This window comes from Spermophilus citellus (assembly GCF_964194105.1).
Source record: "Spermophilus citellus genome assembly, chromosome: 1".
Taxonomy (NCBI): Eukaryota; Metazoa; Chordata; class Mammalia; order Rodentia; family Sciuridae; genus Spermophilus; species Spermophilus citellus.
In genome coordinates this window covers 181,864,614-181,888,152 of record NC_138182.1, presented here as the reverse complement: position 1 = coordinate 181,888,152, position 23,539 = coordinate 181,864,614, and the positions used below count along the sequence as shown (strand labels likewise).

Sequence of the window (23,539 nt, the reverse complement as noted above, 5' to 3'; positions counted from 1 at the left end):
GGTCCCCGGGAGCCAGGCTTGGTGTCTTCCTCACTGGGGATTCCCAGAAAACCTCAGAACTCCCCCTGCAGTTCTGGGCACAGGGGCCAGGGAAAGGAAGGAAATTCTCACACATAGCTTTCTCCCAGGGAATTTGCTCATGTTCCCAGGCTGACAACTGGCAGCCTTCAGAACCTCATCCCCCACCCCTTCCTCCTCCTCTTCTCCCTACCTCCCTCTTTCCCCTGCCCCCCTGCTCAAGCTTAATGACTTCCACATGGGCCTCCAGCGGCTTGAGCCAAGCCCTCAGCATTGTCTGAAATCTCCAAATTTAGAAGAAATATGAAAATTGTCAACCACTCCTTCCTTAGGGGGTAAAAGCAACATTCAGCACCAGGGGCAGGTCAAGGCGAGGCAGTCACATGGCTGGACGCTGGGCCAATGGGGGCCCTGGGAGGACTCAGGCCCCGCCTCACCCCAACACCAGGCTCGCCTCTTCAGCTCATATAAGGTAAAAGGCAGATCGGCCTCTGCGGCCAGGGAACTGCGGGCAAGGGGCTGAGGGGAGGGGGATCCAGTGCCAGTCGCTTAAAAATGCCCCTGTGGTAGTAAGGGGTGCCAGAGGCCGGGTCAAGTTAGTTGAGAAGCAGTGACACCCCCCACCAGTCCCCAAACAGGCTGACCCCATCTCTAGGCCCCAAGGAGCCACACCTGGACCAGACTGCGGGACAGGTAAGAATCGGCAGCAGAGATGGGGGCCATGATGGGACCTCTGTGGCCTCCTCCCTAGGAGGAGGCTGTATCTAGGGTGCTCCTCCTTGCTCTCTTTCTAAGCCCTCTGCCTCCCTCTCAGAGCCTCAGTTTACCCATCTGCACAGGGCCTGGTCTCGATGATCTCTAAGAGTCCACCCAGCTCCACCCGGCTCTAATCTGTGGTCCTTTGATCCTGGGACCCGTCGTGGCTACAGTTAAATGGGAAAGGAGGAGAGGATGGAGTAGACAGAGTGACTGCCCTGCTGTCCCAAGCTTCACCTCAAGCCCAAGTCTGGGTCAGTCTCCCCGGCTTCTTTGTAGACAGTGCTCTTCTTTGTTGTATGAGGTTTTGACTTCACAGTTCCAAGAGCCTGGGGCTCCTCCAGATAATGGTCTGAAGAAACAAAGCTGGGGAAGAAGCCGTGAGCTCAGGCTCTGGCAGGGAGGCGGAGGGTCCGGCAGGAGGAGCGGCCGGCTGCGCACGGAGCAGTGGGGAAAGACACTGGCTGTGGGGACGGATGAGCCCAGGGCTCCAGACCTAGCTTGGCCCTCAGTGCCCAGCTGTGTGGCCCTGAGCAAGCACCCTTCTGTCTCTGGGCCAGTTTCCCCATCTGTACGAGGAAGCCACGGGGCAAAATGGTCTCTACAGGATGTGACTTCTGAGACATTTGAGCCTGAGGGGAGCTGGTGTTGGAAAGTTCTCTGAGCAAAGTCTGAATTTGACCATGGTCTTGGAGCCCAAGCAGATGCCCAAAGCCCGTGGGAGCTTTTGAAGGCCGAGCCTGAAATGATGGAAAGTGGCTGAGAGGTGTCTGGCTGCAGCCTCTAGGGCCAAGGGGCTAATCTCTGGACTTAGCGATACAGGAGTGCAGGACCTCGGGGCCGGATGTGGGGAAAACCATGGAGGGCTTCAGGGGATAAAGTAGTGGGGCCAGGACTCTCGGATGAAGGCTGAAATCCTGTGATGGGCTCCGTGGGAGGCTGGGCTGAGCAGAGGCTTAGGACTGGGACACAGGGTCACACAGGCGACATCCAGGCGGGCACCTCAGATTACACACTGGCCACATCCAGGCCCAAATGCAGCACAGTCCTCCTGCATCAGGGTGTCCAGCACCCTCACCTTCTTACTTCTGGCCTTATGCAACTGTCCTGAAGGAGGCTCTGGAATCCAGTTGAATGGGTCCAATTCTGGCTTGTTTACCTATCAGAAGAGTGACCCTGGGCAAGCCACTTGCCATCTCTGAGCCTCACCTTGTTCCTCTGTGAAATGGGTGCAGTCCTGGTTCTGACCTCACATGGCTGTTAGGAGCAGTGAAGGACTTATGCCCCTAAGGAGCAAGGACCGGTGTGACAGTACAGTTAGACCCCGTTCCTTTTACAGAGCAAGGTAACGTTAGCTATGTTTACACAGAAGAGGGTAAGAGCCAGGCAGGGAGTATCCAGAGCTGCTCAAGAGAGGCCAGGCTCAGGGAGGAGGCAAGATGGATATGAAATCAGAGGTGAGGGGCCAACATCCAGCCTGAGGTCCTTAAGGGCTGTGGGGCCTACTTGCTTGTATGCATAAGGTGTTGTGTGGGTCAGGGGTCTCCCAGGTGCAGGGGTCTGAGCCACTGCATGGTCATCTGCTGATGTGTGTCAGGTAGCCTGGGGATTTTTAGTGCAGGCTCCCAAGCATTCCTAGGTTTGGGGAAGTTTTAAGAACGCTGGACTATAAGCATACTGGGACCCTCCCGGAGAGCTGTGAAGCCACAGAGCGGAAACTTAGCTCTAGGCCATGCAGCGAACTTATGGCTGAGTTGGAACAGAACCTGCATCTCTGCCCAACTATGGGCTCCTTAAGATGGTACAAATAAGGACGATTACATTGCTTTCATTTGTGGAGTGCTTACAAGGTCTAGTAACTACCTAACACCATTATATAAAAGAATGAATTCAATCCTCAAAAGACCCTGTGAGCTAGAAGCAAGTGTTCCTGATGCAAAGATTAGACACCAGAGGCACAGAAAAGTAGCTTAATAAATGGTGAAACTTGCAATCTGTGTGTGCACTAGCTGCCCCAAGCTGCTGTCCCCCCCCAATCCCCAGGAGTCTCTAACCTCCTGCCCTAACCCTTGACCACCCCAACATTCCTGAGAAACCTCCCATCTGCCTTATAGAAGAACAGAATATGTATGGAGGACTTCCCAGGAGACAAGTACTGGGCAGAATCACTTGAATTGTCATTTAGTTCTCCCAGGATGACTGTGAGGCAGGAAGCAGCATGATCCCATCCTCCCCAGTTTATAGAAAAAGAAAACACTGCAGCTCACCTGAGGCCATGCAGCTAGAAAGTGGTCCAGGGGGATCTGACCCCAGCCTGTGTGGTCTAACCACACACTCTCAGCCCCTCAGTGAGCTAAGAGGAGGAATCCATCTTGAGGACACTGAAGCAAGGAGGAGCTGCGCCAGGGCTTGACCCAAGTCCCCTGGTTCTGAGGCCCCTGCTCTCCCTTCAGCCACACTGCAGCCCCTGGAGAGAGAGGAGTTGAGTCAGCCCTTTCTGGAGAAGAGCAAACATAGAGCCCTGCAGAATAGGAAGTTCTAGGCCGCGGCCACCACTGACCCATGTGGCTGTGCCAAACTCCCTGGGTGAGCCTCAGGGGCTCCCTAGATGGTCTCTGAGGTCCTCACTGCTGAGCTGTGCTGGGGCCCTGCCTCCTTCTGCAATTCTGCCATTAGGCAGTCCCAGGGGCTCAGGGCCTTGGGCTGGTTCAGAGCCACAATAAAGGCTATTTCCAGTGGAATGACCAGGTTTCTTGAAGTATGTGTGTTGCACACTTTATTTATACCATATGCATTGAACTTGTCTAGTAAACAATGAAAGGGATGGGGCTGGATGTACTTCAGTGGTAGAATGCTTGCCTAGCATGCAAGAGGCTCAGGGTTCCAAACCCAACACCACAAGAAAAAAAAAAAGGAAAGAAGGAATGGAAATTAAACTGTGTGTGTTCTGCGGGATGCTGTGCTCTTGTCTGTGTGCGTATCTAGACGCAGAGCTCTGGGAATCACAGGCCCCAGAGTGGGAGTGGGCATTGCCCATGTGGCCTTCCCTAGCCCACCAGAATACATTTGCTGCCATCCAATCAGAGGTACCCAGGGGATGGAGCTGCAGGAATTTGGGGGAAAGAGTCCACCGTGGCTGCTGCCTGCTAACAGCCTGTCTAGACAGGCCCCACGGGGCTCCGGTTCTCACCACACGTTGTAAGAGCACCAAGGCCCATCCCCTCCCTGCTTACAAAAGAGGCTTCTTGGCGGCAATGCTTCACCATCGAGACCTTTTCTCCAATTCAAAACATGCCTTAATGCGCAGCAAGGATCCCCCACTCTCCTGGGCCCCCAGAGCCCAGCTTATTCAGCCCCTTTTTGTTTAGCTGAAGAGACGGAGGTTGACCCCCCCAGAACCAGGGGCTGTTGTGGGTTGGGGAATCCTGTGTCCACCAGATGAGTGAAGAGGGCAGAGGGGAGTCAGCGAGCTCTGAAGGGGGACTATGATGCAGTCGGCGCCAGCCAGGACATAGGGTTCCATCCTGCCTCTGCCTTGAAGCCGCTGTGGGACCTTAGGCCACCTGAGCTCTCTGTGCCTCAGTTGCCTCATCTGTAAAATAGAGATGATAAGACGACCTGTCTGGCTAGCTTACTGAGTGGTTTGGATTAAATGAGATGAAACTTGTGAAACCCTTAGAACAACGATTGGCACAGTCGGCCCTCATCAGCTTGGGCTGCCCCTCCCCCAGGTTATTGGAGACTTGAAGGGACAGCAGGTTAGACCAAGACTGGGGGAAGCCACCCCACCCTGGCACCTCCCCAAAAGTCCTCATCAGCCACAAGCCAAGGCTTCTCCTTAAAGACCCCTCCCCAGGCCCAAGCTGCGCTTCCATTGCGTGAGACCCACAGGCTTAACAGGTGCTCTAGCCAGGCACAGGGGCATACCCCACAATGCCAAGGACTCCAAAGGCTGAGGCAGGAGGATGGCAAGTTTGAGGAAGGCCTCAGCAATCTAGGGAGGACCTCAACAACTGAAGGAAACCCTGTCTCAAAATAGAAAGGGCTGGGAATGTAGCTCAGTGGTAAAGCACCCCTGGATCCATCCCTGGTACCCAAACAAAACAAAACTGCTCCACTGCCACTAGCTGTCACCCATCCTCTCCTCCTCCTCTTCCTCCAGCGAAATGAGGATGGGAGAAAGTGTCCAGAATGAGGCTGCTGGCCTTGGATGGCATCTACAGAGGCTATGACACCGTAGCTGCACAGCTGGGCTTAGAGGCCTCTGGTCAGCCTTCTCAGGCCTGCTAGGCCTCAAGCATGTGGCCCAGTGTGCTAAGACCTGGCTCAGGCCCTGCGACCAGCACACTGGGGGTGCACCCCCACCCACTGATTCCCTCAGGCTCAGATACCCAGTGTTGGTGATGGAAAAGAGACAGTTCAGGTGAAGGTGGTGGGTAGCAAGGGCGTGCTCTGGACAGACAAACAGAAGGAGAGAGAGCTCTGGGTGCAGGGGTACAGAAGACTGTGAGCATCTTCAGAAGATAGAAGCGCATCTGGCTGGAGCTGAGGGTTGACCTAGAAGCTCAGCGAGGGAGGGGACTGGCAAAGTGGAGAGGGCCTGAGCTGCTGAGTGGCTTTGGCATCAAAACCACAGCCACACAGGAGTTGAGAAAGCCCTCTTTGGTATCTGTCCATCCCTTTCTTTAACCTGTTTGTCTCCTTCTCCCAAAACACTGTCAGACCAAGAACCCCAGTGCAGGGGAGAGACCTGGGAATCTGGGCATCAAGTAATTCTCCAATGTCAGACAACAGGGAGAAGAGACTTCATGGTGGGATTAGGAGGGACAAGAAGCCTAAGAGCTGCAGTCACCATTTGCAGACCTCTCCAGAACCTTCTGAGGAGCAGGAACTTCTTTGCTGCTCCAGAAGATAGGGTACAAAGCCCTATAAGGACAGATGGCAGCAAGATACTAGGAAGGAGTCTCCAGTTTGGAAATGGTGGGCTCCCCATCACCAGAAGTGTGCAAGATTAGCAGGAGTGACATAGAGAGAAGTTAGGTATCAGAAGCTTCTGGCTTTTCCCACCAGCAGCCTGGTTCATATGCCAACTCTAGCTGCCATCACAGAAATGAACCTCTTCCCTTCCCATAGCTGCCTGCATGTCAGATTCCAGCCAGACATGACATCAGCTCTGCCCTGACTTTGCAAAAGGGCCTCTTGGGAACTCTGCCTCCCATTTCCTTTCATCCCACTGCTGCCTTCTGCCCTTCCCAGGGACTCCAGGCCTGGCCAGAGAGACCTGGAGCCTGGTTGTGAGACAGAGGTCCCTGGGGAACATTCAGCCGATGGCCTTCCACCCTGCAGGAATGAGACGGAGGGGGCCAGGGTCCCTGGGAGTCCTGTTCACACGCTCCCGAGAGTCTGCATTGAAATTCCAGGAGGGTCACAAGAAAACTTCTGATTTAGAACCAAGATGTTTTATTTATTTTTTTCCTTTTCCTCTTCTCCATCCTTTCCCCCAGTGGTGGCTGGGGGTGTCGCCTGAAGCTGGAAAAGGAAATCAAGCATCCTTGCTGGGCTGAGTCACAGAAGACAGTGGAGAGAGATAGAGGCTTGGGGGGGGGGGGGAAGGACAGAGCAAACTGGGGGCATCCTCCTACCTTGCAAGACTTGGAAAGGTGAACAGTCAGTCATGTGAGAGAAGTCAAGAGCTAGCCAGGCCTGCTGTGGGTCCTGGGGCATCGCACTCGAACATTGACCAGGCCAGTAGGCATCCCTGGATAATGACCAGAGCTACCTGATCCCAGATTCAAGCTGGGCTTAGAGATTCAGCCCAGGGGATCGTAGAATAAAGACAGAAGGGTTTCAGGATTGAAGATTCCAGAAACCTTAGGCAATGAGTCCCCACCTCACATCCAACATGAAACTAAAGCACACTTTCTCCATCTTATCCACCCTGGTGACCTGGTGTGGCACATGCTTAATAAACATTCCTGATGTCCAATCCTAAACTCTTAGCATCTTCGTCCTTTTGGAGGGCAAAGGACCTGAAAGTGCATCAGAGTCTCTGTCCTTGTGTCAGATGCAGAAACTGAGGCCCAATGACAGAGGGAGAGACTGGTCCAAGGTCACCCTACCTTAGCATCTTTGAGGTTTCTTTGCTTTCTAGCCAAAGATGGAGACTATGCTATGTTCCTCACAGCCAAGGGCAGTGGGGACAGAGGAGAGGCAGGGACCCAGCAGAGATCTCCCTGTCTCCAAGGGGTAGTGGGAAGATGACAGCCTATATTGGCTTCTTGCTGCTCTGCCTAAGGAGTTCCTTTGTGTGGCCAGAGATGGTCCCCAAGATGGTCTGGCAGCTGTTTATAGCAGACCTCCTATAGAGAAAAGAGCCCAAATGCTGAGAGGGACTTTATTCCTGGCTCTTCCCCAATTCTCTATATGACTTTGAGCACAACCTTGAACATGAGATTTCCTTGGCCTCAATGTATCCAGCAGCAGGCTGGACCCAACCAACTGGAGAAGTCAGGGATTCCATCTTCATTCCCCCATGAGGTCTCCTCCCTGTCTCTGTCTTATCTTAGATTTTACCCACCCCACTTGGAGCAGAAAGTGGGCCAGGGGCAAGAAGAAAACAGCAGCTGATGAATTATGCCCAAGTTTCACTTCAAGCTATGAAATTCCCTGAGAGAGAGAAAAAGCTAGGAAGGCCTTTAAGATCATCCCAGTGAAGGAAGCTGAGACCAAAGAAGGTCAGCAAATTACTTGGGGTCATGCAGCAAGTCATGTGCAAAATGGAAATAGACAGTGGGTCTCCTGACTCCCAGATCAGTGCTCTTTCAACTGACCATCTGCACTTCAAAATGACAGGCACAGAAGTCATCCTCCTGTGGACCCAGCCATCCATTCACCTGGACCACTCAAAGTCTCAGGCAAGGAGCCTGAGATTCAGTGTTCTCTTCCATAAAGCAGGGAGGTGGGATGGAGCACATGTCTCTAGGAGCCTGTACCACCAGGAGCCCAGGGCTTTCCTGGGTGGCCCCTGCTACCCCCACCTCTGCCCTTTTCTCAGAGATTGTATGGGACCTAGGCCAGAAAATCCCACCCAGAAATGCCCCCATCCAGTCCTATCCTACCCCAGACCCCACGGCTGGGCTTCATCCAGAATTAGAGGCTCCAGCTCAGCTTCCCTCTGAAGATCTGGATTTTTCTTACCATAAAAGGGCAAGAGTGCCTCTCTTGGTCCCTGCCGCCAGCCCTGCTGAGGGAAAGGCTGAACTATTTTTAGAAAACCCAAGGGTTTGCTCCTGAAGTCAGGATGGAGCTTGTCTGCGTCTGCACCCTGGAGCCCCTTCCCATCTCTCCCTCCTCCTCCTCCCATCCTCTCTCTTCTGTGCGTCTTTTTCTCACCCTCTTCCTCTCAATCTCCATCAATGTCTCTTCCTTTGTCTTTCTCTCCCTCCCGCCTCCCATCTCTTTTCTCTTCCTTCCCCCTCCCTTCGCCCTGTCTCCCCAATCTTTTCATACCCAGCTTCCCTCCCCCATCTCCCTCCCTCAGATCTTTGTGGTGATTGGAGAAAGTAACACATCTGCGCCCCCACCCCCTTCTGAAAAACTATTTACAACATCAATTCCAAACATCCGCCATCTGGTTCTAGGAAGGGCCAAAAGTTATTTGGAGAAGGAAGTCACGATTATTCCATCTTCAAGGCCACAGGAACTTAAGGCCCTCTTCTCTCCCACCTTCCTCCAGGGGCCCCTGTGTTATTATCTGATGAATTATGCCCCCTTAGGGAGGCAGGACCTTGGCTGGGGTACCAGCTGGGCCTCTGGTAGCATGCATTGCTTTGAACTTATTGCTTCTTCTCTTTGTGCCCCTGCTTCCTTATGCAAACAGTAAATTTAAAACAAGGATCCTTCTAGTACTAACGCTCCGAGACTTCAGGTCCAGCTGCAGAAAATCCTCCTGATCCAGGTCATAGAGGCCAGTTTTGGGCTTAGCAGTAAGGAGTGGGTTGAGGGTGGGAGTCTCCCTGGGAGGCCCTGTATACTGTGAGGTCCAGTGTGGATCCCGAGGCCCAAAGAATGGAATACCCTGTCCCTGGTCATGCAGCATACATATCTACAGGATGCCTGGTGCTTCACCTACTGCTTTTCCCATGCAACGTGTATCAGGAGAAACTGTTGGTTTTATTATCCCAAAAGCATCACATGTCCCTGAAACCCTGGAGGCCCCTGTTCTTTGCAAAGACTCAGGACAGAAGGCAGAACCAATGCCTTTATTGTGGTAGTGGGTTTTGTTGCTTGTTTTTTTAACGCATGCACCCCATGCAAGAAAAAGATACTGGGGAAAGAGGCAGAGGAGTGACCAAAATAAGAAGCCCCCTTGCTTTCAGTGACATGTGGTCTTCACCAGGGCCCAAGTCGTTTTTACTTAGACAAAGTGCTTTCTCTGTTCACAATCTCCCACCACAAAGACCAACACACACCTGGAAAATGCCACGAGATCCTGACTCAGGTTATTCCTCTAAAAATGGTGCTGTGAATAATCTGGGTCTGCAGGGGAGCCATGGAAGTACCTGTTGGGCTGCCTGATACTGACATTCCCCTTGTCACCTTGAGCAAGTGCTGTAACTTCTGAGAGCCTCAGTTTCCTCATCTGGAAAATGGGGATTAAGAGCAATACCTAAGTCATAAATGATCATGAGGATCAGTTGCAAATACTTTGACAAGTGGGAGCTGCCTTGTCAAAGGCCTGGATGCTATTAGCCACTCTTAGGACTGAACAGATCCCAAAGTGCCTGGCGCACAGGAAGACAGATAGGTGAGAACTCCTATCCTCCCACGCTTCCCCAGTTTGCAAGGCCAGGGTGACAGCAACCATAGGAATCCTGGTCTGCAGGCCCCTCCCATGGCAGGCTGAGCTACTAGAGGTAGGCCCCAGGGCTCTAGGCCAGGCAAGCCCAGGGCCCCTTTTCTTCCCTCTTTTCCCTGTGGGTTTGTTTCGGCCTCATACCCCTTTCCCAGGGCTTGCTGAAAAGTCCTGGAGCTCCCCTCCCTGGGGAGGAAGTGGAGGGCGTGTGAGACTGGTGAACTCTGTGGGGATGCCTGGGAATAGAGGCCCAAGGAAACTGTGCACAGAGGGGACAGAAGGAGGGCTCCTGGCTTCCACAGCCAGCTTCCACATCTGCCCTGGATGCCGGCTGGACCTCCGCCCTCCTCCTGGCTGCCCATGCTAACAGGGCAACTGTGACCATGTATCTGGGCTTACTGTGTGCATGGATCTGTGCTTGCACTCCCAACTGCCTCACCTGACCGTCACAAATAAGGTGGTGAGGTCAAAGCCAAAGTTCAGAGAAGTGAAGACACTGGTCACACAGCTTGTAAGGGCCAGAGGTGAGATGCAAAGACAGGGACCCGGTGTCTTCATTTTTTCCAAACATATGGCAAAAACCTGGGCCCTACAGCCCAGGGCGGGAAAAGGTTGTAGGGATGTGTGCCTGTGTGAGGAGCTGGGGACGGGAGTTGTGGCAAGGAAGCCTCTCTGGAAACAACCAGGTTCATGAGCATGCTTCACGGGCTCACGCAGAGCCCTGGCCTCAGCCCTCTCCCCACAGTGGTGCCATCTGGCCCGCAGATGTGGCCCATTCCCAGCCCCTCATGTTTCTTGGAAATGAAGAAGGCCAGGAGAGGCCACTGGGCTTTTGCAATGACCATTACAATGTGAGTTTTGTTTTGTGGTCATCCAGCTGGCTCTTGCCCATGCTCAAGGGACAGCCGAATTAAGCATGCAGAGCCTGGGTCCAAGTCTGCCTCTGACACTGGTCGGCAGATGACCCTGAGCAAACCATATTGCCTCTTTGAACTCACCCCTGGCAGTGTCTGTGAGCGTTCTGACTGACGGGAGAGTATCTCCCAGGCTGCAAGCCTGGTACTGTTGGAAAGGGTCACAGGTCTAGCTTAGCCCCAGATTTCAATCTTCCACTGTCTGGCTCCTTTCCTATGTGTGGGGCTGGAAGTGTGGCTGCTGGTCAGAAGTGCCTCTGGGAAATTTCCTTCCAGACCAGTGCTTTTGCTGATGGAGTCTGACTGTGCTAGAAGGGAAGGTAACTCCTCTAGTCATGAACCTAAAAGTTTCTCTGAAGACCCTCTTTCAAAGCCAGGTAGGGCTGGGCATGTGGCTCAGTGGTAAGGTATATGTGCTGTATGTGCAAGGCTCTGTGTTCAATCCCTGGCTCTGCAAAACATTTTTAAAAAGAAGAAAACCAAAGCTAGGCGGCAAAGCAGGGATACTGGAGCCCTCGGGGCCTGAAAACTCTATAGGGGATTGAGCCCAAGACTTGTATGTGTGTGTGTGTGTGTGTGTGTGTGTGTGTGCGCGCGTGTGCACGCGCCCAAGTGCACGCGCACGCACCCAAGTGCACGCGCACGCGCCCAAGTGCACGTGCACGGGGTCGGGGGAGGCTCTCTATCACTAAGCCACATCCCAGCCCTTTTAGTTTTTTATTTTGAGACAGGGACTCACTAAGTTTCTGAGGCTGGCCTTGAACTTGTGATCTTCCTGCATCAGTTTCCCCAGTGGCTGGGATTACAGGTATGCACTACCACAAGTGGCTAGCCCAAGACTTCTGAGCTGGTGATAGCCAAGGCAGCCTGATCAGGAACTTGGGAGGCCATGACTCTGGCCATAAGGCAGTTGGCATGCCTCTGACAGGTGGGGTATTTGTTTCTTTAGGCAAGGGCACTGGCTGGTGGAAGCCACCTACCACCCTGGCACTGGATAACTAACAACCCTGGAGAGGGAGTCTCCTAGAGACCAGAAGAGGGAGGCGGCAGGCAGCCCTGGCAGCAGAACTGTGAGTATTCCCCCTCCATTCATCCACACACCCTGCTCAGCAGGCAGCACCTGGAGTAACCTGGACCCTTGGGAACAGGCCGCATCCTGCCACTCATGACCCAGAAGCCAGGCCTCAGAATGCTAACGAGCAGCCAGGCACAGTCGTACACGCCTGTAATCCCAGTGACTGGGGAGACTGAGGCAGGAGAATTGCGAGTTCAAGGCCAGACTCAGCAACTCAGTGAGACCCTGTCTCAAAATAACAAATGAAAAGGGCTAGGGATGTGGCTTGCTGGGTTCAGTCCCCAGTATCAGGAAAAAAAAATGCTAAAGAGAACTTGGTCAAAAGAAAGTCCCTGTAGATGAGTGGCACTGAGGGTCATTCAGGGCTGTTGGGGTCTGGGTTAAAGGTGAAAAGAAATGAAACCAAAGAAGGGAAAATCAACCAGGAGCCAAGAAATCATCCCACCCCACTTTCCCTACAAAATAGCCACGCAAAGCCCATGTGTCAGGGTGGCCAAGAGAATCAAAGACATAAGACCAGTAGTAACCTTGCCTAGAAAGAAATGAACAGAGTCAGAATCCAGAGGCAGGACAGTCACTGAGCCTCTCTGAGTCTCGTTCTAACCAACCAGGTCAACTGGCTTTGGGAGCCTTCCTGTGGGCAGGCTGTCCCAAGTGGGCAACCCTTAGCACACAGTGAAGCTCAGGACAGGTGGCAGCCATTTCTACCACTGATCATATTCTTCCTACGCTTGCCAATTGCTGAAGACACTTCCACGCTCACAGCAGGATGGGAATGGGCAAGGTGAGGTGCCAGCTCTGTAAAACTGGAGGGGAAACTGAGCCCCGGGAGGTGAAGGAACCCACTCAGAGTTGCACAGAGAGTTACAGAGGGGACTTCTGGCACCAGATCTCATGTGGATGGGAAAATGGGGAGAAGATTTACCCCCATCTGGCTCCTTTCCTATGTGGGAGGGGAGAGAGAAGGAAGCAGCTCTCTAGCAAGGAACTGACACCTGGGAAGGGGGACAAAGGGATGAAGCCCAGGCCTTTCTTACATAACACAGTCAACCAACCTGTTCACCCTGCACGCTCCATACGTGTGTGCAAACGTGCACCCCAGCACAGTGGGCACCCAGTCCTCCCGCTAACAAACGAGTCACAGAGACTGGGTCTAAACAAATTGGATTAGAAGGGCCGCAGGCGCCTGCCCCACCCCCACCCAACACCCACTGTCCAGCTCCAACACTAAGCAGGCCTGCAGGACTGCCAGCTGCGGTCTCTCAGCCACACTGACAGCCAGTCCCCGGCCCCCAAGCCCCACCCCCAACCCTCGGGAAGGGGTCCTAGAGGATGCCAGGATGATGGATGGGGTGAGGGAGGTTCCAAGGCCGCCTCAAGAGCACACAGGAAGTCAGTGCTTGTGTGAGGCACATTTCCGAGCTGTTCCCAGAAGCCCACCCCCACCCCCTCAGCCTCCCTCTTTCCAGCCTCTCCCACCGTTGGTGCTGCCTGGCTGGGACTTGGGACCAGCCTGAGGCTCCAAGCAGGACCCAAAGTCCAGGCTCTGAGCACAGGTACCTGTCACCTCTCTGTCCCACAGCTGGGCTGAGCGGGAAGTGGTCAGCTCAGGAGACCATTCTGACCTTCTGGGGATGACACTGTGCCACAGGCACTGTAGAAGAAAGGAAAACTTGTGAGACAAGGCTATCTTTTTTTTTTCAGGGTGAGTGTCAGGGTACTTGGAATTGAGCCCAGGGGCACTTTATGCCTGTGCTATATATTCCCAACCCTTTTTAATTTTTATTTTTTATTTTGAAACTCAGTTGCTTAGGGCCTTGCTGTGTTTCTGAGGCTGGCTTTGAACTTGCAGTCCTCCTGTCTCAGGCTTTCAAGTTGCTGGGATGCCAGGCCTGTGCCACCATCTACACAAGACAAGGCCATCTTAAGTGTGGCACCTGACTGCTTTTTCATGGATTTTTTTTTTTCCTAGTACCAGGGATTGAACCCAGGGGTGTCTAACCACATCCCCAGCTGTTTTTATTTTTATTTAGAGACAGGGCCTCGCTAAGTTGCTGAGACTGCCTTTGAACTTGCAATCCTCCTGCCTCAGCTGCCCAAGCTGCTAGGATTACAGATGTGCACCAGCGCCCCTGGCTTTCATGGGTTGTGTTGTTTAATCCTGAGAATGTGCCTTGGAGTAAGGGGATTGTGCCCGTGGTACAGGTTGACCTGTGAAGCTTTTTAATCCAATGATTCCATAGAACCCCCTCCTGAGCCCTGAGTCTGTGCCAGGCACTATGTGATGTGCCGAGAACACCAAGATGAATGACCTTGTAGCTCCTGTTCCTGTTGCTTAAAGGAATTGTCCCCCTTGGGCTTGGTCACTAGGCATTCGGGTCTTCTAGGGGAGTGGCTCCAGTGTAATCTCTTTTCATACAGCACCTATAAGTGGCTGCATGTTTCCACCAAAAGGAATCTCAGCCCAGACCCTGATATCAGATAGTCCCAAGTTGGAAGGCTGTCTCACACCCTGTCAGCTGGATAGCTATTATCAAATGATTTGGCCTCTCCAAATCTGTTTTCTTTTCTGCAAAATAGGGATTCAAAAGCTCCCACCCGGTAGGGCTGATGAGATTTATTTTTATTTTCCATACTCCCATTGGACAGAAGGAGAAACAGATATATGGAGAAGAAAGGGCTTAGCCAGGTCACACTGAGTCAAGTCAGGACCAGGTGGGTCCCCTCCTCTCTGGATGATTCTCTTCCACCATCCCTCATCCCCATATGAATCCTCCCACCCACTCTCCCCAAGCAGCCAGAGGCCAGGACAGTTGGTTTATACCAACAGGTGATAACTGGGGCAAGTCCTAGATTCTGCTCTGGCCTCCACAGCAGCGTAGTTCCAGGTGACCAGCAGTGTCCTGCAGCCCTTTGCCTGGTGGTGGAGGTGGGGAGGGCTGGGCAGGCTCCCAGCCCAGACCAACCAGGCCATATAAGGAAGGAGCCCTGGTCAGCCTCCTCGCCGAGGCCTAGTGAGAAAACCCAGACAGCCACTGTTTATTTTCTCCCTCCCAGCCTCCCCTTCACCCACCCTTCCCCAGAGCCTTCCAACAGCCTGCCGACCAAGTTTCCCCCAACCCAGAGACGTTTCCTGGAGACATCAAGAAAGGGAGGGGAAAACAGTGTGTTCTCCTGGGAGCAGACCCCCAAGTTACCCACAGCCAGCACTGAAAGCCACCAGGTAAAACTCTTGACACCGCCTGGCTCAGTCACCTCCTTTAACAGAAGGGGAAAGAGCGCCACAGAGAGGAGAGGGGCCTGGCGTGAAGTCACTTGCCAACTGGCTACAGAACCAAGACTCCCAAACGGCTTCCCCCATCTCCCCTGGGATCCAGTGTGAAGGAGCCTTTCATGGGGTAAGTGAAATAGGGGCCAGAGAGCCCCTTCTCAGTGAGGCCCTCGCTTGAAGGAAACAGGGGATGGGACAAGTGCTGCCTGCCAGCCCAGCAAGTGGGCAAGACTCAAAGGAAGTGTTCCTGGGGCCAGAGAGCCAGGAGGAAGGGCACCCTGCCTGGACCTCTGCCCCTCCCCACAGCTCAGCAGTACTACCTCCTCCTCCAGGAAGCCTGCCCAGCTCCCCCAGGGATTGGAACCTCTTTGTCCTCTAAGCCCTTGGCAGTCCTTTCATGGGGTTTTTCTTGACCCTCTTAGGCCTGCCTTCCTCTCTGTCAGCCTGATTTTGCCATACCAGGGCCAGGACTGTGTCAGATCTGATCCCATCTCCCTCTGCATGTAGATGAGGCACTTGCTCTGCTGTGTGGACAGATGTGGTGATGAGATTTTGTCCCCAAACCAGAGACTGGGACATTGGTCAAGAGATGAGACATCTGTATAGAGGTCAACAGTGAGGGACCCGGGGTTCGCTGTTCTGAGTGAGGAATCCCAGGGCAGGTCCTTGCTCTCTGCCTTTGGAAAATTCCATTCCCATGGAGCCTCAGGGTGTCCACAAGGATTTGCACAATTAAAGCATTTCAATAAATGACCATTCTTATTATAGTCATCATCAACATGATTGTCCTAGATGCAAAGGGACAGATCTAGGTATCCTCTAGCCTGGGGAAGGACAGACCCAAGGGCCCATTGGAGATGGAGGCAAAGACCTCCTGTGGCCAAAGGCTGCATCTCAGCCCCCTGCCCGGGCACCATTCTCTCCCCCAGAGAAGCATGGGGCCTCCTACTGCTGGTTCCTGCCTCTCATGCCAGGAGACCTGCTGTCTTGGATGCACTGTCTTCCACCCACAGGGTGAGGTGGAAACAGGCCCCTCCCCAGGTGCAGTTCAGGCTCTGCAACCCTGGAATTGTTACCTCCCATTCCTGGTCCTCCAGTGGAGGTGGACCTCACCAGCTGTCTGAAGATCAAAAGGCATCAGGCATCATTTCCCACACTCAGCCGTTCCCATGCTCCTTTTATTTTGTAAGTTGAGTCTTTTTTTTTTTTTTTTTTTTTTTTGTACTGGGGATTTAACCCAGGGGCACTGGACCACTGAGCCACCTCCCCAGCCCTATTTTGTATTTTATTGAGAGACAGGGTCTCACTGAGTTGCTTAGTGCCTCACTCTTGCTGAGGCTGGCTTTGAACTCACCATCCTCCTGTCTCAGCCTCCCTAGCTATTGGGATTCTAGGCCAGCGCCAGTCCTTTGGAATGCTAAAGTAGAAACAGTTGCTTAAATGGTAAATACTTAAATGAAACACTGGAACACTGTCCATAATTAAAAAATAAATACAATGAAAATGAAACAACATTGTTAACACTTTAACCTGAAACTGTGGCTGGTTAGGCCCTGGGTCTGAAGCCCAGGTGGGTGATAAGCAGGACTCAGAAAGGTGTCCCAGGCAGGACAGCACCAAATGGAGAATTTTCTCCCCCTGATCTATTGAAGGACTGAAAGCAAATCAACATGGAACAACTGAGGCCACCAATTCCCAGAATCACTCACTCTACCTCCTGCCCTTGGAGGCCAATGGTGGTGCAGAGGAGTGGGCTTTGGCAACAGTCACCCAGGGACGGTGGGGATTCCTTCTCAGCTTGACTCATGGGAGTGAAGCTGCACTTTTTTAGGATAACCATCTGGCTCTCACTGAGATCTCCCTTGGTCAGGCTAAACACCTCCCCTCCCAGGGAACAGGAGCTGTGGGGTATGGAGCAAACAGGCTGTCCCTGACCCCCAAATGAGGCCAGTGTCTCCATTACCAGCCAGCCAAATGCACTTGGAAAGAAGTTTCTGCAGGAAAATTCCAGATAAGAAGAAGGCAGGGCTGTTCCATTAGCAGACCATCAAAAGTGGCCTGCCCTCAGCAGCAGCCCAGAGGACAATGCCCTCCCTCCCCACAGAGCTCAGATGGGACCTGATGTCAGATTTCTGCTGGAGACAGAGTAAACATGTTTGTTTGTTTTTAATGGAGCCGCATATTTTTTTTCTGTTCTCTCCCAGCCCTGAGGAAAGTCTGCTCACCCCTCTCACACATCTCTGAGAGCACATGTCATCTGGCATCAAGGCCACCATAGTCACCATCAGCAAAGCAGGAGGGTCCTCTGGGGAGCCTGAGAGCTTGGCAGAGCAGGAGGAATTGGGGAAGGGCTTCACTCACCTGTCAGGCCCAAAGGAGAACATGCATTACCTACGTGGCCATTTAATCAGCCACCACATGACACTCTCTGTAGCCCATCACCCTGGACAAAGCCATCAGCAAGAGCTAGGGACCCCTCAATTAATAAGACATGGGGCACTGTCTTCAGGGAACTGGAAATCTAACCAGGTCAGACACCCAGGCAAATAACTCCCATACTAGAGAGAGCGAGACTGAGGAGATGGTTCATCCACTCAGCCAATGCTATGGGCATCCACACTGCCAGACACTGATCTCAGGGCTGAGGACAGTTGCCAGGGCTCCTCCCTTGCAGGTGGGCCTCACAGTCCACAAGTGAAAACCACAACTCAAGAGCAGTAAAGGAAAAGAGTGGTCCAGGATAAGGAAGCATGTGAAGCAGGGTGTCCTGAGATCTAAAAAATCAGGGACAGCAGCCCGAGGTGGTCATTTGAGTAGAGACAGCACACCAAGAAGATATGGTTGGGGGAAGGAGGGGGACAGCCCAGCACCAGGGCAATGGGGAGCCCCTTCCAGAGTATAAGCCCAGGAAAGATTGAGCACATGTGCATTTTGAAAAGTCACTTTGGGTGGATGGGTAAGAAGAAAGAAGGAGAAAAGGGAAGACAGATTGGATACAAGTGTTTAATGAATAAATGTCAAATACCAGGATGCTGTTTGACTGGGGTGTATCACACATAAAGATGAGGTATAGGGTCAAAAACAGAGGTCAGCCTACTTGATGATTCCAATTATCTAAATGTCCAGAACAAGCAGATTTATAGAGGCAGAAGATGGTCTACCAAATGCTGGGGTTGGCTAAGAAAGGGGCTTTCTTTATCTTGGGAGAGGGGGGTTGGTGATGAAATATTCTAAAATGTATTGTGGTGATAGTTACACAACTTTGTGATTAAAAACCAGTTAAGACCAAACGTAATGGCACATGCTTATAATCCCAGTGACTTGGGAGGCCAGAGCAGGAGGATCACAAATTTGAGACCAGTCAGCAATTTAGTGAGACTCTGTCTCAGAACAAAAAAAATGAAAGGAGCTGGGGATGCAGCTCAATGGTAAAGCACCCTGGGGTTCAATCTCTAGCCTAAAAGGAAAAGAAGAGGAAGGTCGAGGTTTGATCCCAGAAGTCTTCAATGTCAGGCCAAGGACAGGAAACGCTGTTGAGATAGCTCCAGCAGTCCCCGGGCAGAGCTGGAGGGGTGGAACTGAGGTCCCCTCTCATGCCCCTTCTCCTGTCCAGGGAGGAGTGCCTACCACCGGCCAGCCAAGCGGAGCAGTGCAGCGCCCTGTCCCCCAGCCTGAGGTGCAGTGCTGCATCTCTGGTCAGTTGGGAGTCTGAGATGAAGCACTGTAGCTCGGGAAGGGAGAAGTTGTTCTGCAGCCATCATCCTGGAAGCGGTAAGTGAGGTACCAGGAAGGACTGACGGGGAGTTCACAGACTGCAGACCATCAGCAGCTGGCAGAGGTGGGGAGGTTCTACCAGTGTTACGATGGGCTTTGTGATTCCAAGCAGGCCCTGCCCCTGTGAACTCAGAACGTCCATCTGTAGCATGAGATGTTGAGCCACTCTGTGGAGACTGCTATCTAGTAATCTGCCTCCACATCCTCTTTCTGAGCCCACAGCGGACACTGCTAATCCGTCAAGGCAGCCATTCTTGAGTGTTTGGATACAGCTTTAGAATCCTGCTCAACTGAGACCTGGACAGTCACTCTTAATGATTTGGAGCTGAAACCCATTTATCATGTGTAGATCAGACAATTCCTAAAAACCCTTTTAGCCCTAGAGACAGAAGTCCTGGGCTTTGAGTCAAGGTCTTTGCTCTCTGAGCTCCTAATCTTGGATCTGGGCTGTTGCCTAAACGAGTGCAGGCAAATCATAAATGTGTGAGCTCTCCCAGAGGCTTTGGACAAACAATGAGCAGCAGAGGAGAGCCACTGGGCTGGCACAATTTTATTTAACCTCCCCCATAGCTTGGGAGATGGACCGTGTCACTGGGCCACTTTACAGAGAAGAAAACTGATGCTCTGTTAAACGACTTACCCAAGGTCACACAGACTGTGCTGAGCCGGGGTTGTTGCCTCATCTGTCTGTCTCCAGATCCACATTCTCACCCATCGGTGGTGATTATGGAATCCAGGATTGGGGAGCAGGAAGAGAAGCTCACCTGTGTTCATACCTGGGGTCACTTTAGCAAAGACAGACCCAAACACTTGCATGAATCCTTTCCCCTGCTCTCTGATCTCATTTATTTCCCCCACTAGGTCCTGTACTATCCCATTTTACAATGAAGGAAAGCCAGGGCTCAGAGGTTAAGTGATTTGCCAGGGGTCATCGGCGAGGAAATTGCCAGAGACTGGGAACTCCATCTGCCCAATTGGTTTAGATTCACCCCTCTGACTGGAGCCTCAGGAATACACGAGACCCATGGAGACCACAGAGGCGGAGGAAGGGGGTTGAGGCTGGGATCCGGGTTGCCAAATGTTTCTGATGGACATCGTCAGTCTGGGTTTGATGACAGGGAAGGTACTTTCCAGGGCACTTGAAGTTCCAGTCACTACTCTTCCCAGAGCAATGGGCTGCATCCTGTGAGACATGGCACCCACACTAGCCGCTGCCGCCATGGCTGGATGTGGAAGAAAACCCCAGCTGGCCTGTAGGGACATGGCAGCCTTGGTTCTGAAGGCCACTCACTCTCTCCCACCTTGTCCTCACGGTCCAGTTTTCCCAGGAATCCCTTGGATGCTAAGATGGGGATTCCTGGAAATACTGTTCTTGAGGTCACGGTTTAGCAGCTGGATTCGCCTCCCTCCCACCCTAGCAGTGTCCTGTGGGATGAGGGTCAAGGAGAAGGTCATGCACTGGAGGTAAGAGGGCTTGTGAACCATGTTCTTGACCTTTAAGTTGCTTTTCTTTCCACTGTGTCCATTTCGTAACATCCCTGTGAGGCTGGATGTGGGAACTTCAGCATTGTCGCACTCTGGAGAAGCTTGTTCCAAGTCACACAGCTGAGCAGTGGTTGAACCAGGACACCAGGAGGCATGAGCTCTTCTCCATCCCTCCCCACCCTCCCCCACTTCCCTGCAGGGCTTGCGATAGGAACGACAGTATCCTATCCACGTTACTGAGAAACTAATACATGCACGTGAATTTATTTTAAAAGTTTATTAAATCAATTAGGTAAACTGCAAACCATAAGGCTTAATTTGATTTGGAAAGCAGCCACAGAAAAATGGAAAAAATTTTTAATCAGAGAAAACAAGACTCAGGACGCCCTCTTGTGGTGCTTTACTCACTGCAGTGCCCTGAGACCATCCTACACACACACCTCTTAACCTTGCTACAAGGGTCAGAATTCAGGTATTGTTCTTCCTGCACAAGCACACGCATGCATTACACACACACACACACACACACACACACACACACACACACACACACAGATGCCTTCTATCCCAATCATCTCCTTTATCTTTTTGCAGTATTGGGGGTTGAACTAAAGGCCTCACACGTTAAGCCCTCTACCTACCTACACTAGCTACTCTACACCCTACCACTAAAGCTACTTCCTCAGCCCTTTTCTTCTAAAATTTTGAGAGAGTCTTGCTAATTTTCAGAGTCTGGCCTAGAGCTTGTGCCTCAGCCTCCTGAGTAGCTGGGTTATAGGCATCACCACCATGCACAGCCCCAATCAATTGAGCCACTTATGTCTTACTTACCACTTTGCTACCTACCAAGCAGCCATCATTTATAGTTCACTTTTTATTCCAATGCCCAGTTTCATCCTCAAAGTTCCACTAAGGTTAGTAGGGTTAGTGAGGTTGAGAGGTAAAGTGACCAGCCCAAGGTCACCCAGATAGCCAGAAGCAGAGAAAGCACAGATTTCAAGTTCTGTGGCCTCTGTCACTGTTTTAGCCAAAGCAAAAACTACAAAACTAAAAGAAACTGCCTCCCCCACTACGTAGAGGGAATGCTAACTAAATAAATGCCCCAAATCCTAAACTAGAATTTTCCCCAAACTCTTCCTAGTGCTTTTCATGGATTTGGTAGAGATAACTGTCATGGCCCCAGAAACCTCATTTTGGGGTCTGATGGCCACATTCCCAGGGACCAGGTTGTTCCCACAAATGTCCCAGGCTGTGTTCCTAACAGGCTATGTTGTAGATCTTTAGGAAATAAGACTCATACATGGAGACTGGGGCAGCCTGACCATAGGAATATCAGATTTGCTAGTAAAAATAGCAATAATGGCTTCCCCTTTTAACTGTTCATAACTCACCAGGGACTGAGCCGAATATGTGTGCAAGCCTGGTCTCAGTTCTCCAGGCAGCCCACTGAAGTCAGTTCTACTACTTAATTCATAGACAAAGAGATCCAAGGCTGAGAGAGGTCGAGAGATTTAGCAGAGACCACCCATGGTGAAGCTGGCATCAAATCAAGTCTGTGTTTCTGCTTTTAACCATGAAATGTGGTCCCCCATCCCCACTTGTCCTGGTTAGTGGGGCTCTGTGCTGGGGAGGCTTACCCTTTGCTGAAACCCAAGTGGCCTCTCCTGTGCTATGTGACTATAATAAAGTGCTGAACTCTTGGCTCATTTCCTTTTTCTTCCTGAGAACATGATGAGGAGGCAGGGAAAGACCCTCCTCCTAACAGCCCCAGATAAGGTAATCCCCCACCAGCCTCCCTCCTCCCGGTGCTTCCTATCATCCACCACTTCCAGAGGCAGCAGAGATAGCAATCAGGGGCCACCTTCAGGCAATCAGATGCCACCACTGTCTAGGAATGTAGGGCTGGGGGAGGGAGAGCATCCCCTGGGGCTCAGCAAGGACCACAGAGCCCTGGCAGCCTGGCCATGTGACAGCCCCTTGTCCTTCAGTCTCAAAGGTGTGACTCATCTGGTCAAACAGGAGACACAGACTAGAATCTGAGGCCAGTTCACACCTCACACAGCATTTGGATTCCTAGTGCCCCGCAGGCATTAGCCGGGTTGCACAATGACATTGGGCTTCAGCTGTACCATGGGCAGCAGGGCCAGTCCTCCACACTGCCACATTTTGAGAACAAAGCTCTTCTTACATGGTGATTCCCAAATGCCAAGGACCTACCCAAATCTCTCCTTTGTACCCCAGAACAAACTGAAGGAAGGCCCGGATGGCTGCACTTCCTCCCTGGGAGCCTGGGGTTCAGAAGGGCTGGGCCCTCTTAAGAAGCAGAGAGAAGGGGCTGGGATTCTGGCTCAGCGGTAGAGCACTTACCTAGCACCGGCGGGATCCGGGTTCGATCTTCAGCAACACATAAAAATAAAGGCATTGTGTTGTGTCCATCTACACCTAAAAAGTAAATATTAAAAAAGAAGAAGAAAGGAGAAGCCCTGGGCAGCAGAGCTCTTCCTACCATGTTCTGTTTTTTTTTTTTTTTCCTGCACCAAGGATTGAATCTAGGGACACTTAAACACTGAGCCACATCCCCAGCCCTTTTTATTATTATTATTATTATTATTTTATTATTATTATTATTATTATTATTATTATTATTATTATTATTGAGACAGGGTCTCTCTAAGTTGCTTAGGACCCCCCCCTAAGTTGCTGACACAGGCTTTGAACTTGGGATCCTCCTGTCTCGATCCCAACCTGCTGGGATTACAAGTGTGCGCCACCACACCTGGCTCATGCACCCAATATTTTTAGCACTGACACAGGATGGAGGGAGAACTCAGGCCTTCTAGAAGCTTGCAGTTCTTCTAGAAGTTTCTGCAGTTTCTCTTAGAATTTATACTACACCTTAGGGAATGTATTGCCAGCTGAGTTGGGGACTTTGCTGACTCCTACACACAGGGATCTGAGGTCTGCAGGTGTCTCACAGTCAAGGGGCGGACAAGAATAGCAACAAATAGCCACCTAAATTAGACTCCCCCTTGTCCCCTCAGCAGCACTCAGCAAGCATTTTGGGTGCGTACATGTGCCTGGAGCTGGATAGACAGGCTCACAACACCAGAGGATCCCCACTCTGCAGACATGCTCTAATACACATATGCAGATAGAGATCCTGGCCTCCACCTGCAGAAACCAGTGCTGAGACCACCACCCAACACAACCCAAGAAGTACTGAGGGTCTCACAACTGTCCCTAAATGTCACCACGTGCCTCTGTCCTGTGGAGGAAAGCAATCCATACCCCCAGTGACAAGTCCAGTGACAGGTCCCCAGGCCCAGGCTCTTCGGGGGGGGGGGGTGGTCTACACTGCTTTTTACTTACCAGAAGGCCTGGACAGGTCCCTC

The 23,539-nt window shown here is 52.0% G+C and overlaps 1 long non-coding RNA gene across 4 annotated transcripts; it reads left to right on the top strand.

Moving 5' to 3' along the window:
- The first annotated feature begins 517 nt into the window (after positions 1–517).
- LOC308651253 lies at positions 518–20,361 on the top strand. Of its 4 annotated transcripts, none has more exons than XR_014022521.1 (4): positions 518–711; positions 11,492–11,612; positions 14,885–16,073; positions 16,855–20,361. It is a non-coding gene; the product is annotated as an uncharacterized lncRNA (long non-coding RNA). The 4 variants fall into 4 exon arrangements; XR_014022522.1 differs by having other exon boundaries at positions 14,675–15,015; XR_014022523.1 differs by having other exon boundaries at positions 14,675–16,073.
- Positions 20,362–23,539: the final 3,178 nt, after the last annotated feature.